This window comes from Stegastes partitus, unplaced genomic scaffold (genome assembly GCF_000690725.1).
Source record: "Stegastes partitus isolate 25-593 unplaced genomic scaffold, Stegastes_partitus-1.0.2 Scaffold19, whole genome shotgun sequence".
In the NCBI taxonomy this organism is placed as follows: domain Eukaryota; kingdom Metazoa; phylum Chordata; class Actinopteri; family Pomacentridae; genus Stegastes; species Stegastes partitus.
This window is the reverse complement of record NW_007577750.1, coordinates 739,491-758,216: the sequence shown is the minus strand read 5'-3', so window position 1 is coordinate 758,216 and position 18,726 is coordinate 739,491.

Genomic DNA, 18,726 nt, shown 5'->3' with positions numbered 1-18,726 from the left:
GTGGACTACTATTTATGTCCCTCTTAAGTAATGTCCCCTGTAATTTAATTACAAGGCAGCTAATTGAAACACAGGACGATGTCAAAGGATGGAAAGGGGAAGAAGAGGTGACGCAGATTTGAGGAGATACGTAATAGCATGTGTGCAGTCTATTAATGTAAAATAACATTTTATAAAAAAGATTTTCTTTTTACTTATCACCACACACATAAAGGATTTTTATGCATGAGTACAAATGTGCACAAGAAAAACACATGCGTCGCATTATAATGTCATGTCTAATTGGTTCCCATATATCTCTCCATCTCCTCCATTAGTCCCCCCAAGCAGCTGAGGAGCATCTATAGCAAAATGAATGCAGCGGCTGCTCTAATCACATCAGCCAGGAGAACCTAATTATAGAACCGGCTTTGTTCCACTCACGGATGCTGCAGGTAGACCGTCTGGAGCTCACCGCTGGAATGAGACAACTGCTCCGCAATGAGCAAACCCACTAATTCTTAATGAGTCGGAGCCATGAATCAGCTTGGCTCATGTAGAATTAGAGCTGTGACTCCAAGAGTTACTCCGATCCTGTGAGACCAGATTTTGCAAGTGGTGGAGGGCCCTCGGCTTCAGTCGATCAATGAGAATCAAATGATTCCAATGCATCATGGTCAGTGTGTCGAGACTGAGAATGAGGAACAAAGACAAAGCTCTTACATGTGAAATTTAAATGCACATACAATAGTCATACAGTGTAACACAATGTCAATTTCTATTCTGGTTGAACTTACTAATTGATTTTTACAGTCTTCCAAAGATACACACGAATTTTGGTCACAGTACAATCTTTGATGGGTGCTTAAAAACACACTGTAAAACATTCCAGATCACTAAATCAATGGGTTTTTAACAGGTTGTCTTTATTAAACCAACAGCACTCTGGTAAGTAGCACTGTCACACACTGTAATTGCTAATAACTGAAGGGTTCATTTGCAAAAACAGATAACTCCCTTTTTGTAGATTTTCAGAAAACATATTTTTTGTTGTTTGCTTGAGATAATATCAATCAAACTGAAGTTGAGTGGATTTGACTCAGTAGAAGTGACATAACAAAAATTGAGATGACTTAAGTTTGATTGATATTGCCTCAGGTAGATGATGGATAAGTGGGTTTTCTGAAGGTTTGTAAGATGGAGTTATCTGATTTGGAAAAGTGAACTCTTCAATACTACCTCATTTCAGTGTCTTTTTGTAATAGCAATTGTTGTTTAACATTATATACATTCTAGTCATTCACTATTACTATACTGTAACAAACACAGCAAAATCAGCATACCCAAGTTAATTCTGTCAAAATTGATTTCAACACTTTTGAAGTGTCTTTTTTGGTCCACACCACAAAGTGTTACTTTAACTCTTTTTGGGGGGTTGATATCTTAACACTAACTGACTGTACTAAACAGGTGTTAAGCATCAACTCTCTCAAGGCACTTTTTGTCAATTCAAAATCAGTGTTACGCCAACAATAACACTGTAGGGGGCAACGGCTCTTCTGAATGACTAAAAATTACTGAAAAGTTTTCAAAAATAATAATAATAACAATAATACATTTTATTTGAGTACAAGTGCTTTTCATGACATCCCAGGACACTTTACAAAACAAATACAATAAGTATCAATTTGCAGAAACAAAAGAAAACACAGGAAAAGACAATAAAATTAATAAAATACCAAGGTAATAAATTAGGTTAAAAACAGACAAAGCAGCTGCATTAGGATGGGATGAGCAGTTCTAAACAAGTGAGTTTTGAATTTGGCTTTAAACAAGGTGAATGAATCAATGTTACTGAGTTCCAGTGGTAGTGAGTTCCAGAGCCGGGGAGCACAAAGCATATATATATATATATGGCACAGAGGCTCAAAGCTCTGCACACGTTACGTTCCCCCAGCTGCTTGTACAAAATAATGTTGATATTGTATGACTAATATTGTAGTCTGACTCACCAAAATAACATTGTGCTGTAGGCTACTGTTCGATGTAAGCTAGCGCTAATGCTAGCTTATTGCTAACAGCCCACAACCAAAACATTAGTTCAGTTAGTGTTACTTTAGCTTTTGAACAGCTCTGTAGATAAACTGTCTTATAAAACTTTATCATAGCTTCAGTGTTTGCTATCAAATGTGGAGTTTTATCGGTGGGCATGTGACAGTGTGGCGGTAAGCAGTGTGACTTATACCAAAAACACCAGGTGCCGGAAGAGAGATATTTATATTAAAACATCCATCCATTATCTATACACCGCTTAATCCTCACTAGGGTCGCGGAGGGGCTGGAGTCTATCCCAGCCTACTTAGGGCGAAGGCAGGGGACACCCTGGACAGGTCACCAGTCTATCACAGGGCCACACTTAGAGACAGACAACCAAGCACACTCACATTCACACCTAGGGACAATTTAGAATCATCAGTTAACCTCAACATGATTTTGGACTGTGTGGGAAGAAGCCAGAGAACCTGGAGAGAACCCACGCTGCACGGGGAGAACATGTAGACTCCATGCAGAAAGATCCCGTTGCCCCCACCAGCGACCTTGTTGCTGTGAGGTACATATTAAAACATAATGCTAACAAAACTTGGCCTGGTCTTGGCCTGGTTTAGAGTTCAGAGTGAAACGTTCAGCGTTAATGTTACAACAATAACACTTGCAGATTTGATCTAAAGACACTCGGCTTTGACACTCTGTTTTGACACCAACTACTCAGAGTTAAATACAAGGGGTTTGCCTCTATCTAGAGTAAAATTAACTCTACTCTTGCCGAAATTTCACCATCACCCAAAATGTAACTCTTTTCAATTTGCTGTGTACAATAACGAGAAAAAAATGTGCAGTGAGTTTTATCAGTAAAGTCAGAGTGTAGACAGCTATTGTCTAAATTTACGATAATTGTATGATTCAACTTCAGTGCTGAATGTATGAAATGTGATGTTTTGTTAAGCTTGCTTTCTGTTGTATTACTTAATTTTACACTGATATTTTTATTCTGAGATGTTAAGGCCACCGTTAGGAATGTGATGATTTGTGTTGTGAAAGTCTGTTGTGAATATTGAGTGAAAACATGTGAAATATTAATCTAACTGTAGTATTTTTATCTCTCTGCAGTCTGATGTGTGGGTAAGGGTTGTTCTGCTTTACAGTATGTTCCACGGCATCCAGCTTTCTTTCTAAATAAAAAAAAAGAAAAGAAAAAAGAAAAAAAACAAAAAGAAAGAGACATGCTGGATGGACTGTCATTTTATTTTATTTTTTTCATCCCATAGAAAGTCAGTGGGGAGAATAATGCAGCGGCCACACACACACACACGCACACACACACACACAAAAGCTCACATTAGCCCCAAGGGACCTGTTCACGCTCTGAATGAAGACGCCAAAGGAAGGAGGGTGGATAGACCCATGTGAACCATTCAGACACACACAAGTACACACCAGGGCCCTGGTGGGGATGGTGGTGGCGTTGGGGTATGTCATATAATTTTACATTATTAGTCTTAAGGTTTAAGAGTTTGTTTTTTTTTCATTCTAAAGCCATGACAAGTTATTCTATATAACCATCATTTACTGCAGCAATGCATGAAATTGACTGTAGCACGCTGAAGCAACAAAAGAAGAAACAAAGGACAAAGACAGGAGGAAGATGTGAGGAGGGCCATCGTACCTCTTAGCTCATCACGACCGATATCAGCCTCCAGCCCCACCCTACGCTATGTCTGAGTATGTGTGTGTGTGTATTTGAGTGTCTTTTAGTATCACAATCAGTTCCCTGGCTGAGTCTGAGCCAGAGGATCCATTAGAGCTGATTGAGGAACACAAGGGTGCAGATGTAACCCTGAGAGAAGGTGACAAGAACACACACACATACACACACACACACACATACACACACACACACACACACACACACACACACATACACACACATACAAGCCCAGTTCGGTCCCATAAAACACGAGTACAACTGGAGCCACATGCAGCTCTGTCACAGGCATGTTAAGAAACAGGAATGAGCACTGAGGTATCCCCTGGAAAGTAGGTATCTTTGTGAGGACATAATGCATCCTGTAGCCAATTCCTTTAACCTTAACCATCACAACAAAATGCCTAAACTCAACCTTTGCTCTATCCTAAACCTAAACCTTAATCCTGACACCAAGTCCAACCCTCAAACAGTCCTTTAAAGGCCAAAAGAAAAAAAAAAAGTCCTCACTATCCCAATATGTTCTCATTTTTGATGGTTTAAAACATAACCTTGTCCTTATAATGATTGTTGTACAAGCACACATGCTCTACAAAGATTCTCATTTGTACAAACTGCGCAAGAAGAACACAAATCATATACTTAATTAATCCGTAACTAATGCATGACTCCTAAATATGCAGGCGTGACCCCTGTTTCTGCATGCATTTCAAACTTAAAAAGAGAGAGGATTTTAAAATTAACAAACAACTTCTGTGCCAAAGATGATTACTTTTAATTACTTCATCTGGACTTCGATAGAGGAGTCAAATGCCGGACACAGAGACAAGCAAGTTGAGAAAAATAAAAACCAAGCCTTAATGCTAAGTGACCTCCAGACTACATAAAACAGGCCAAGGCAATTAAAAAACAGAGAGTAGGCTGAGGACAATAATCCACGCACACAAAAAGAAGACACAGGGTTTCATTTAAGAGACAGTGGCCACATTTAAAAGCCCAGAAACAAAGGAGATGGGTTGTGACATAATTGAAAATAACATTAATTTAACAATATCAGATAGTATGTAGTGTGAATTATCTTTGACAAAGTTGTCTCTTGCATACTGTATGCTATATAAAGAAAGAATTTATTAACCTCAATTTAAAGTGATTTATTTATTGTTTTTAAATGTTTTATTGTCAACATTTAAAGAGGGATTATGCACTGAAATCATGTCAAATTTATGAGCTTGTAATTGGTTGATATGTCATATCTGAACACAATGTGGTATCAGACAATAGTGAGAAACACATAAAAGCACATATTAGAATAACAAATAAAGATGAGAAAGGTGAGGAGAATATAACATGCTGCTTAGGATTACGGATGCTCTTTTCTAAGTATGGTGTACATTTTTATGTATGGTACTTCCCACCTAACTTTCCTCATTTGTCTTTCAGTCTCTCAGGATCATAAAAAAGACGTCCTCCCAACTGGGGTGATCCTGAGTGCTCCTTTCTGCTGGTGGACTGCAGAAGATGACATGGAGAAGACAAGTCCATGACATACTGTACATGTTGAAAAATATTTTTTAAAATGACCCCCGCGACCCTAGTGAGGCTTACGCGGTGTATAGATAATGGATAAAGGACATTAATAAAAACAGCCAATTAAAAAATGGTTTTATGGCAGGCACCATTTCTCATTTATCCATGCTGCTTGATAAAAACCGTTATTGTGTCCCATCTCTTTACTGAGTTATCAGTCTTACAGTTGCTACAGGTGATACATACACTCCTGATCAAAATCTTAAGACCAGTTAAAAAATTGCATGAATTTGCATTTTGCACTGTTGGATCTTAGGAAGGTTCTAAGTAGACACAATTTAACTAAAATAGGCTGTTCATCAACTGATCAAAAGTTTAAGACCACAACCTTTAAAAGCCAAAATCTGTGCAAAAAATTTGGATTCCATGTCATTTCCTGTCAAGTGTGAACTGTGAAGATCTCTTTATGGCAAAGGCAAAAAAGCTCACCGTCTTTGAACGTGGTCGGATTGTTGAGCTGCATAAACAAGGCCTCTCACAACGTGTCATTGCTGCTGAGGTTGGACGCAGTAAGACAGTCATTTTGCATTTCTTAAAAGATCCGCAGGGTTATGCAACAAAAAAATCAAGTGGTAGACCCAAAAAAACCTCACCAGCGCTGAGCCGGAGGATCCGAATGGCTGTCCGTCATGACACAGGATGATCCTCGTCCCACATTAAGGCCACTACTGGTGCTGACTGCAGCCCAATAACCATCAGACGGCATCTGCAAGGGAAGGGCTTCAAAAACAAGAAACGTCTTCAAAGGCCACGTCTTTCTCAATGCCACGAAACTGCCCGTTTGAACTTTGCAAGGGCGCACCAAATATGGGACATTCAAAGGTGGAAGAAAGTTTTATTCTCTGATGAGAAAAAATTTAACCTTGATGGTCCTGATGGCTTCCAACGTTACTGGCATGACAAGGAGATGCCACCTGAGATGCTTTCTACGCGGCATAGTGGAGGGGGCGCCATCATGATCTGGGGTGCTTTTTCCTTCAATGGAACAATGGAGCTCCATGTTGTGCAGGGGCGTCAAACAGCAGCTGGCTATGTGGAGATGTTGCAGTGGGCATCCCTCATGAGTGAGGGCCCTCATCTGTGTGGTAATGACTGGATTTTTCAACAGGACAACACTCCAATTCACAATGCCCGTCTGACCAAGACCTTTTTCCAGGAGAATAACATCACTCTTTTGGACCATCCTACGTGTTCCCCTGATCTTAATCCAATTGAGAGCATTTGGGGATGGATGGCAAGGGAAGTTTACAAAAAATGGACATCAGTTCCAGACAGTGAACGCCCTTCATGAAGCCATCTTCACCACTTGGAGCAACATTCCCACTAGCCTTTTGGAAACACTTGCATCAAGCATGCCAGAATGAATTTTTGAAGTGATCAACAAAAATGGTGGAGCTACTCATTACTGAGTCAGTTTTTGACACTTTAATTTCTGTTTTAGGAGGTTTTGGGTTTTTTTTTTTTGAGCTGTGGTCTTAAACTTTTGATCAGCTGATGAACAGCCTATTTGAGTTAAATTGTTGTTTTCAATAAATTGCCTGCTCACAACTTTTGGTCTCTTGTTCCCATTTCTTCTTTTTGCATTTTGAAGCTCTACTCAGAACCTTCCTAAGATCCAACAGTGCAAAATGCAAATTCATGAAATTCTTTAACTGGTCTTAAGATTTTGATCAGGAGTGTACAACTGTGCCATAACAACACCTTTTTCCTGCCAAATCAAGTGCACCTTTTTAGTCGATTTGTTTCACAGGATTTTCTTTAATTAAGATTCCTGATCTTAATTTTTAAGTATATATAATTAACTGTTTGCATCTTCAGTTAAATAATGATCTTAATATTATATTTAACTATGGTTGCGAAATGAGTGTGATCTAGTTGTTAATGCATTGTAAATGAGCATGTGTAAACGGTGGGAAGTAAAAAGGTGTTTCCACACTATAAATAAATATGGAACTCATTCAGGTAAGATTTAGCTGAGCTCTGTATCATCACTGCTACACTGCTGCCTCCTATCAAGACATCCTTACAAAGTAAGTAAATTTAACAAGTAAACTTAAGTAAAGTTCCGAGGAGTGTAGTATTATTATATCAATGATAGATCACAAATGAACTCACTCCACATGGCCAGTTCATCAATTAAACCACAGCGGAGTATTCGTAGAAATATAATGCCACAATTGTGTAATTACCTTAGAATTAACAGTATGCTAAATTCAATAGTTTGACAATGTGTATTCTCAAGTTTACAGTATAAAATCATTCATCATTCAGGAAAAACATCTTAATTTCTACAGAAACAAGATGCTGAAAATTTTGGGTGTCTGTCAAATAATGGCAATTTTACTGTAAAATATATATGGTTGAATATGATGTGATTTCCTGTAATTATACCTCCATACCTGTGACAGATGTCAGAGACATCATGTTTTCTTAGAAAAACCTAAAGAAATCTCTTTAGATTTGGCATAAATGTTTACTTGGACTAGAGGACTGACTGATTTGGTGGTCAGAGGTTAGAAGTCACTGAACCACAAAACATGTTTTTGGGCTATAACTGATGAAGACCCAATACAATAATTATGACAAAATTACATGCAAATGTTGAACAGGATAAAATGATAAAGAGATCGCATTTTATATCAAAAAGGGCAAAAGTCAGAGTCATTTGCTCCCCACAGAACATGTTTCTGGCCATAACTTGACTCATGAATGCGATATCTTGAGGGAAATTTCTCTAGTTTGGCAAAAATGTTTACTTGGACTTAAAGAAGAACTGATTAGAATGTGGTGCGACCTCACAGATCGTGTTTTGGGCGATTAGTCAAAAAGTCATGTATTAATTATGACAAAAAGTCCACATTGTCTAATGAGATAAAAGTAGGAAACAATGACATTTTTCATCCAATAGGTCAAAGGTCAAGTCTGGACAGACTTGGATGTAAACTGCACCTAAGTTATTTTTTATTATTATTATTATTTTTGAGAGAAGCATTTGTCACCACCTGAGTGTGATGTAAATAGTTACTATTGTTGTTGTCAGTAATAATATTTTTTGTTGTTGTCTTTTTCCACGCTGCAGACTTGATCATTCAAATCCACTGTGAACAGACTTGAAGACTAGTGAGTGAAGCTCACTAAGTGGAAAATAGCTTTGCTAATAACCTTTATAATTGATAAAGTATCTGAGCAACTGGCAAAAACTGATGGATTTTATCACTAAGCTATCATCTGAATTTGTTTCACCCATGTAGACATAAATATTCAAGTGCCTCCACTGAGAAATTAGACAGTCATCACACATTTGCTACAACACAGACCAGGTTCAGCAGTACAAGATCTGGTCATTGGCATTTACAAAATCTTGGGCCATTGGGCTTTTCATGGATACACTGGAATAGTTTGTGCTTTGGTATTTGTACAAATGCATTTTTGCTTTGATAATTACATTTATTATTGATTATTCATTGATTTGTAGTTCATCAGTCATTGTTTGCAAAACCTTTTCACTATTCATCATGTATTTGAAAGGCTTCTGGTCTGTGTTGGAACAAATGGGACAATTGCATGATTGGTAGAGCGAAAGCATGTATGTATTTAAACTGAAAGTCATCATGGGGGAAACAAATATTGATGGCCTCATGCTGAAATGTATCTGTTTCTACCTTTTGTCCTGATGCTCTTTCAGTTCTAAATGTGATGTAGGAAAATCAATTGCAGAGTGCTGGTTTCCTTTACGTGTAGTTCATTGAAGTCCAGTTAACAACAGAAGGATGAGTTTATTTCTGTGTATAGGCGTCATAATCAAGCACTTCATCAAGCTAACTTTATTTCTGTTTTCTGGCTTCAGACAGGATCATGCCAGTCAATTTACACCTGATGGACAACATGTAAGTCCTCAAGTGGAACAGGCAACAACACATGATTTAGTTTCCAGTTTCATTAGTGTCATGTCCATGTGAAACTGTCCCATGTTGACCATCCTCTTGTGTGACGTCTGGACTCAGTGACTGATTTTTCTTGACCAACCAACAATAAAGATTCAAGAGGTTTTTGGGTTTTTTTTCCCTCTTAAAAAAAATAGAAAAGAAAATGTCACCTCAAACATAATGCACTACCTCATTATCATTGTGATGCCAGTACAGTGCAGTGTGCAAGAGTGCAGTCGTGTGTGTGTGTGTGTGTGTGTGTGTGTGCGCGTCCACCTACATGTTATATACATGATCTAGTGTGCTATAGCAGACAGACGAGGTGCTATGATTTAGACTTGAGGTCAGAGTTCGCAGTCCTGACAGCATGAGGAAGGACCTGAGTCTCTCTGTGTTTGCCTTGATATTACACCAGCGCCAGCCAGATCGTAGCCTCTGAAACAGTCTGTTGCTGGGGTGGTGGGGGTCTTCCATAATCCTGTTTGCTCTGACCACGCTCCTGCTCGAGTAGATGTGTTTGTGGGTAAGGAGCCCTGTGCCCATTGTATGCGCTGCTGACCTCAGCACCCTCTGCAGGGCTCTCCTGTAGCAGTGCTGTTCCCGCACCGGTGCATGATGTTACCAGTCAGTGCACTCTCCAGCACTCCATTGTAAACAGTCCTCAGGACCTTTAGAGAAACCTTGGATTTCCTCAGCTGTCTGAGTTGCCTTCTTCAGTCTTGTGCAGTCTCCTTCTACAAATCCTCTCCACAAGTGATATGTGTATTCTCAGTGGAGTGTAACTCCTCTGCTGGCTTCTCCCGGTGTCCACAGTCAGCTCCTTGGTTTTACTGACATCCAGTAGCAGGTTGTTAGTCTGGGACCACTGTGACAGGCTGTCAGCCTCCTCTTACTACGTCCGGTCATCATCGTTACTGATGCATTGCAAATTTTACAATGGTGTTCGTAGCCACACAGTCCTGCATGTACAGGGAGAGGAACAGAAGGCTTGGGACACACCCCTAGGGGGCTCCAGAGTTCGGGGTGCAGGGGCTGGAGGGGTGTCAGGGGCAATTGACTGCTTTTTCACGTTTATTCGTTCATTCATTCATTCATTCATTCATTCATTCATTCATTCATTCATTCATAAATATGGACACATGCTGTTCTTCAAGAACTCAACACTGCTTTGAGTGGAATGAACAAGTAACTGGGTCAGTTGTGTTTGGTTTTCATAGAGAATGTATGAATCCAAAAAAACTTTCTTAAAGTTTGTCAGTGATTGTCTGTGCCTTTGCTTATAGTGAGCTTTATTTGTTCCTTCCTTTGTAATTTACCACAAGCAGGTGTTGAATGTAAAATCTATGCCAACCATATTTTGCAGTACTTCTTGTGCACACATAAACACAATCAGATGATGCCAACATGTTGATATACCAAAGTTGTTTAAAGACAATGTAAAATGACTCTTCTTTCATTTACAGAAAAGAAGGTGGGAAGAGCATGAAAGTACCAAAGACAGCAGCAGGAGGAGCTGCTGTGGTTGAGGAACATAATCAAGTACCTTTTTCCAGAAGCAGGCGTGTTGCCCAACTTTGTTCTGGAGTCACTTAGTAAGTTATTTAAATCAGACTGCAATTCGCAGATGTACTTTTTTGGTTTTGAAATTCTTTTTCTCCTGCTTTTCTGTGTGTTGTTGTGTGTAGGAGCATGTATTTTGAAATGATCAAAACCATACCTGACACAAGTCGAAGGCCTGACATTCTTTGGAATACAGAATCAATGATAAGCTGTAACCCCAAGTATTGTCATTCAGGTAAAGAACTACACTTACAGGACAGAAAGACACAGTATGGGAACAGGTGGAATTTCTATTTTTTTATACACTCATCACACCACCTAAACTCTCTTTATTCTCTTCAGGGGCAGTTACATCTGGTCCCAGATCATTGCTGGGCTTTTGCTGCAGGACATGGACATTCGTCCTTCATCCTATCTTACAACGTTCTCATCAGCCATGTGACACCGTATCACGTATCTTTGTCCTCAACTGGCTCCATCTCTAGTGCTTCCAAGGAGTTCTATGTAAGTCACAGGTTGTTTAATTTTCACATGATGTATATGGAGAACAACAATGTGTTCAGCTGGATGTGTATTTCTTTAGATGATGAAAACATCCACCTGGGAACTTTCCTTTAGGATGAGGACGTAGACCCGATACAGACCTTCAAACTACCATTGAGTATAACAGCATTCTATCAAACATATTAACATGCATGTTTGTTTGTTTTTTTCAATGTCAGCAGCTAATTTGAAGCTACAACTAATTTAAAAGTTAAAGTTTGTCCTTCTGTCCTTACTGTATTCACCATATCCCTGATTTGTCATCCTCTTGTTATTCTCTTTTCTTTTTTTTTTTTTTAGCATACACCTAACATCTGTCTTTTTTGTCTTGTTTGTCAGTATCATAAACAAGATGTCTTCAGCTATGTAACAGTGGAGATCAAAAGCAACCAGGGCAACGCTGAGTACACTTGTCTGTACAGTTTCAGGGTTCATGGGAAGCTGGCAGACTGAAGAGGACGCCAAAAAGAAGACCATGACAAGCACATACTTTTATTTTCGCAATTTATGGTTATAATATTGATGCAGACTGATGAAAACAAAACAAAACAAAAAGCCTTGCAGAGGCCACTATATGATACTCTGCCACAGATGAAAAAAAAGGAAACAAGTAAAGAAAGAAGAACATGGGTTGACATATGGTGAAGTCTTTATGCATGTGTACTGTGGGTTAAGACAAAACAAGCACAGGATGTCATTGTGTGTTTTGGAGGAAAAGAGTAAAGACTAGTATTTCCCTGTTGACAGAGAAAAAGAAATGGCTTCTGCTACTCTTCTCTGTCTGTTTGTCCGACAAGAGCAGGAAGAGGATCACTGAAGAGGACCTGGGAGAGGGCGAGAGAGGAGAGACAACACACGGATGATGGGCCGGGTGCTGCAGAGGTCACACTCCAGTCCACAGCAGAGTGACAGTGTCTGGCAGGGTATCACATCAGAAGGCTGCTTTATGTCACAAGCAGGGCGTCACACTGTTCCTTGGAGTGAGAGAGAGGTAGTAGCAAAACACTGCAGACCCACATACACAGACAGATGGAAAAAAAAACAAAAAACAATGAAATACACAAATGGAGCACTAGTACTGACAAATTCACAGCATGCAGCAGCCCTTCAAAATACAGGGCAATCATCCTTGACTTGTATTTGGAGGGCTGCTCATTTTAGACATTGTTTTGTGCTGCTAGGTGTGATTATACAAGCAACAAGTTACAGTACATGGGTGAATTCAGGTGAAGTAATCAATGACCTTCTCAGCATGAAACAAATACAAATCTTTAAAAAAAAAAAAAAAACGAACAAATTTAGTCAGTCAGTATTACAAACACGGAAACATACACGAGCAGAGTGTTTAAAAAAAATATTATGTCATCTGCATATCTCCACACAACTAGGTGAAGTTGTCCTCTTTTTCTTCTTCTTCTTCTAATAATAATAATAATGATAATAATAATAATAACAAGTTACTATAAATTGAAAAATGAAAACTTGTTTATTTTATTTTTGTCAATAAAATGAGCAATGAGCTTGAAGATCTTCAGGTGACTTTTGCTGTAACACCAGAAGGTTTAATCTGTTGTCTTTTTTTAGATGGCACCAACAAAAACAGAATGGAAGGATTTTACCAAAATAACAATTTGCCTGAGATGATCAGTATTAAACAGCAATTTAAATCAAAACCTTTAACATAACACAGTATGTGCCCCCAGAAATATAAACCAAAAGCCATGAATGGACTCTTGAACTAATGCATCTCTGGAGGGAATGCCATTAGAGGGAATGACAGGGACAGCTTTCTGCATAGGATTAGTAAATGAGATGTCACACTTCTTATGGTAGCCTTCATATTCTCAGAGAAATGGTTGGAGAGCTAAACTTTACAACTTTCTTTATCCAATTATCTTCTGCCAGACTATGGGAAAAGAGGGTAACCTTTCACAGCGATGACACAGACAGGAGGTCGAGGCTGGACAGAGAACAACGATTTTGGTGTGGTGTGCAGAGACAGAGGATAAAAAAGGGAGACTCATTTATACTCTGCATTTCTGGGGGGGAAAAAAAACAAAAAACATTAAGATGAAAGACAACATAAAGGATAAAGCAGAGCAAAAGCACAGTTCTAACAAATGTTTTGTTCAGTTACCTGTTTTTGTGTGTGTGTGTGTGTGTGTGTGTGTGTTTAAAGTGTATAATGTAAAATTTATGAATAATTTATTTACTTTCTATCATAACTCACAAATGACGACCAGTTGTCTTGAAGGCGGATAATACAAAAGTTGTAGACAATATAGGTTCGTACTACAGTAAACATCTAATGTTAGTAGCACTAGAGAAGCAACCTGCTTCTTTATTTTCAGCCCACTAGATGTCCCTCTAATCCAAAGTTTGAAACTAAAGAAAGGCAGGAGGATGTGTTCAAAAACAGTAACTGTCAAGAAAGCAACAAGTTCACATGCTTTGAATGGCAGAAGTTGCACACTTGCAGAGCAGTTTTCATGATCAGAAACTGTGAACTTTGCACCTGGAAAAGGGAGTAAAAAATTTTCAGGATTTCACATTTCCATGTCATCAAGACATGATAATTGTCATCCTGACAGAACCTTAAATGTTTTTTCAGTGTCTATTTTTTCTGTTTATTTATTTTGTCAAAATGCATCAACATAAAAAGGTATTTAATGATAAGTCTGTTTTCTGTCTAGTTTGAGTTTATTAGTCCACGATTTAGACTCAATAGCTTGATATTTAAAGTGATTTTTGCTTCATCAAAATCTAACAATCTCCCTTCAACATTTCCATGATTCTACACTGTTATGTGCAGATTTGTCCCATATTTACATTTATTGCACAGCTATATCAACTGCGACTTCACAGCAATTCTGATTAGTTCTGATTAATTAGCATTGCAATCCGTTTCTGCAGGCTGCCGTCGTATCTGAATGTTTGTGTTCTCTCAGACCTCGTTTGTTTCTGAGCAACATTGTGATGATTTGTTTTTCACAATACAAAGGGATTTTAATCAGTGGTCTCCCCTATAAACAACTGATGCGCTTTGTGCATCAAACTAAATTCAGCATCTAACATAACAACAGAGCAATTATATCTTCTGCTGAGAGCGTGAGCCATGATGTCAGTGGTCCTGCTCTGTAGAAATGCTGGCATGTGGACTGAAATATGAATACAGTCTACTCTGCACTTTAAGACTAGATCAAAGAGCTCTTTGGTGTTAAGCTAAGATCGATTTAATGTTAAGACTTATGTGGGTTTGAGGAAAGATATAACCTCTTTTTAAGGGATTTTCGAGACATCCCTGACCAGCTAGACCGGTGCTATGTTGACTTTAAAAGTAGAGGTTATTGGTACATCATGTGTACTCAACTTTGCCTGTTGCACTACTTTTCAGGAGACTTCAGTCACACATACCCATCTTGGGAACAAAAGATCAGCTCCTACCCTGCCTGATATTACGCTGTCATTCATCCTGTCAAACACAGTATAGTTTGTCTCAAGGGTCAGTCTGTGTCACTTCAGACAGAAATCAGGAAATAAGTTCCTGCACTGTCTCAGATTTTGTTCAGAGCTATTTGTTATTGGGGACCCAAAACTATGTTGTGTGAAATATTTTGGCAGAATTTTGAGAAATTTGTGTGTTTTAGGAACTGGGGGTGTTGGTATTTTCACCCTCAAAAGACAACCACAAAACTCCTGTCCAACCTGAAAAGTAATTTTAAAGAGTTCAATAGTTCCAGAAATACTCCCACAGCTATAAAATTTGGTGAGGACACAGACAAAATGAAGTGATAGCTGGACTCACTACTGACAAGAATGAAGAGAAATCAGGCTGTAAGGGTAAAGTTTATGCACTTACAAGGGCCAGCATCATCATTCAAACAACCCACAGCTGATGATATCTGATGGGTGTTCTCTCGACCATCCTAGCTTCAACTGCAGTGAGAAAGGGGAAGACAGTACAAACTTGACAGTGGGGCCAACAGAGTCATTAAAATGGCTATTGGGAATTTCCTTTCTGCAAATGTGAAAAGCAAATAGTGAGTCTTTTGCATTGTTTTCTTGTGTTGCTTTCAGTGCAGCATTGATCTTCTGTTTTACTTGCCTTGATGCGTTACAGCAAACACGAGATTTATTGTGGTGTGTTGAATTAACATCAGTTTCTCTGGTCAGAGTTTATTTCAAGTATATGCATGGTAACTTCTGGTCAGGCAAAATAAGCCTCTTATGTTCTTCAATGTCAATGTGGTGACAACCACTGTAGCAAGTTGGTGCAAATATAATGACATGACATTGACCCCTAGTCACACTAGTTTTCGTGGACTTTACGCACGAGTCCACATCTCTATTTTGACATGTCAAATCAGCAAATAAAATGAAACCTTTGCTTGCCATTCTTGTAACAAATCAAATTCTATTGATGCTACTGGCCACAAAGGGAACTTTTTTGAGGACCTGAAACAACCGTTGTTTGAAAACTTTGAACTGTTTTTTTTCCCATTTCAAAGGCCAATAAATAAAAATGTGGCCTCTGCTGGAGCCATTTATTCAGCTGTCTGTGCTGGAAACTGTTTTGTCTCTGTCAACATCAAGTGTTTTGGCTGGGACAGATACATTTCTGGAGATACTGGACCCTTAAAATGGCTTTTCAGGTGAGCTGTATTTTAGTCCTCCAAAAAAAAATATGTCACTTGGGAAGCCTTTTTTTTTTTAGGGCTAAAATACAAGAATTCTCAGTTCTGAAAACATAAAACATTTTACAGAACTTAATTTTGGAACGATTAATAGGTCAACTCTGATCAAAACCTGACACAACACAGCAGCACTACTCTCTGAAATGACATTTCACCAGCAACATTAAAACTGTAACAAATTCTTGCATCTTAAAAACACAGTAAAATAAGAAAATGCTTACCTGATAAAGATTTTAAAAAGTTCATTCATGCTCCCAATACTTGGAGGGTGAACTACCTTATGCTCTCCTTACTGGTCTTCTTAAATCGACTATGAGACATTTGCAACTTTCAAAACGCTGCTGCTAAAATACTGACAAATGGCATGAAGGAAAACTCATCGCTCCAGTTCTTAGATCCTTGCACTAGCTTCTGTTGAAAGATAGAACTGAATTAAAGGCCAGACTTATTCTATCTATGTTTCTTAATGGTCAAACTAAAAATATGTACTACTATACGTCTGATAGGCCTCTCGATCCGCAGGGACTGGTCATGTACTGGTGTCAAGTTCAAACCACAGATGGAATCAAGTCTGCTTACAACTTAGATATGACCCACCTGTAGCCATTTTTTGAAACAAAGCTGTTTTTACTGCTTTAATAAATATGCTATGCCTGTACGGTACTAAAGTTGTTCTTACTTTTATTTGTTGTACTTTATCTTTAAATCTTTTTATTTTTTAAATTCCTTTCATATGAATTAAAATGTTTTTTTTTTAATCCATTTACCTCCCTTTCTAAACATTTTAATGCACTATATAAAGCACTTTGAGTTGCTAATGTGTGTAATGTGCTATGCAAATAAACTTGCCTTGCCTCAAATGTGGGAAGCCTGATGATGAGTTTGATTTCCCCAGGGCCCACAAGAAAAAGTACCTGTATGACAAGTATCGTTTCGCCCCTGCACTGCTGAACTCGAAGCCTTACTTCTAACTAAAGGCACAGTCACTACACATTTTAGCAATGCTTTGAAATACGTTCATGCACAACAAATAAGGCAGTAACAAAGTACCACATCAAACCTTTATAACGAATGCATTACAAAGTCCTATAATAACAGGGATAAAGCATAATAAGCATGTTTAGCAGTATAGCTGTACAGGAGCTTTCAAACAATCCTCCTGCAGATTGAATTCACCGATTGTCATAAAATTGCAAAAGTTTAAAGTTTCAGTTTTGTGAACAAAGGTTTTACCATGGATAAGAGCTCAGAAAAAAAAAAGTAACTGGGCAGATTCCTGCTGATAAGGATCATCTGATGTGATAAAAAAAAAAAAAAAGCTCCAGAACTCCGACAATACTGAGTGGATCCTGAGTATCACAGCTGTTTATATCACTGTTCTCATTTTATGTGACAGCTTACATAAATGTGGTATTAACAGTGTGGTGCTTCATGTAAACATTATGAATAGAGAGTGTTATGGTTGTCACAATAGTTTTATCTTCATAACAGCTTGTCTGCTTATAGTCAGTTAAAGTTGTATTAATAAAATCTGAACAAATCAAATGACATCAGTGTTTCTGCAGCCAGCTTGACTTTTTTTTTTACTGTTATAGTGCCAATAAAAAAAAAACAGAAAACATTCACCCCCTTTGGAAGCTTTTCCCTTTTATTACTTTCCGCATTGAATCATGGTCAATTTTATTAGGCTTTTTTGATCTTTTGATATTCATCCATCCATCCATTATCTATACACCGCTTAATCCTCACTAGGGTCATGGGGGGCTGGAGCCTATCCCAGCTGACTTAGGGCGAAGGCAGGGGACACCCTGGACAGGTCACCAGTCTATATCATCACATACACTCAGTCCCCACTGTGAAGCATGGTGGTGGCAGCATCATGATGCGGGGATGCTTCTTGGCAGCAGGCCCTTGAAGGCTTGTAAAGATAAAAGGGCAAATGAATGCAGCAAAGTAAATCCTTTAGAACAACTTGATGCAGTCTGCAAGAAAACCTGGACTTGAGCGAAAATGTGATATTAGCAAGATAATGACCCAGAGCACTCGGACAGTTACACAAATGGTTTAAATACAACAACGTGAATAATCTGCAGTTGCAGTCAGAGCGTAGATGTCAATTAACTGAGAACTTGTGGTTGGATTTGAATAGAGCTGTTCACTTGCAATCTCTGTGCAACCCGACAGAGCTTGAGCAGTTTTGCAAAGAATAGTTGGGTAAAATTGCAGTATCCAGATGTGCAAGGCTGGTTGAGAAAGGCTAAAATTGCAGCCAAATATACATCTACTGAGCACTGACTTGAAGGGGATGAACAATATATGCAATCACTTATTTTACCTTTTTTTTTTCCTTTAAAAAAATAAAAAATAAATAATAATAATAATTGGAAGTACTTTGTAGTTGTTGTTGTTGATGTTTTCATTTTGAAAGTCTGAAAAACAAACAAACAGAAAAACAAAAAACACTTCAACGCTGAAAAGAAATAAAAGGGGAAAACTTCCAAGGGGACTAAATACTTTTCTTTTCTTTTTTTTTTAAACAGTCACTGTTTGTATTGTGCAGCATCAAGACACAAAACAACCAGATTTCTTACTTCACTTGAAACAGTGCATTAGCTGTCATAAGGCCTTACCACAGACAATACAGAGCCATCCATTATGGACACAAGAAGCTCCG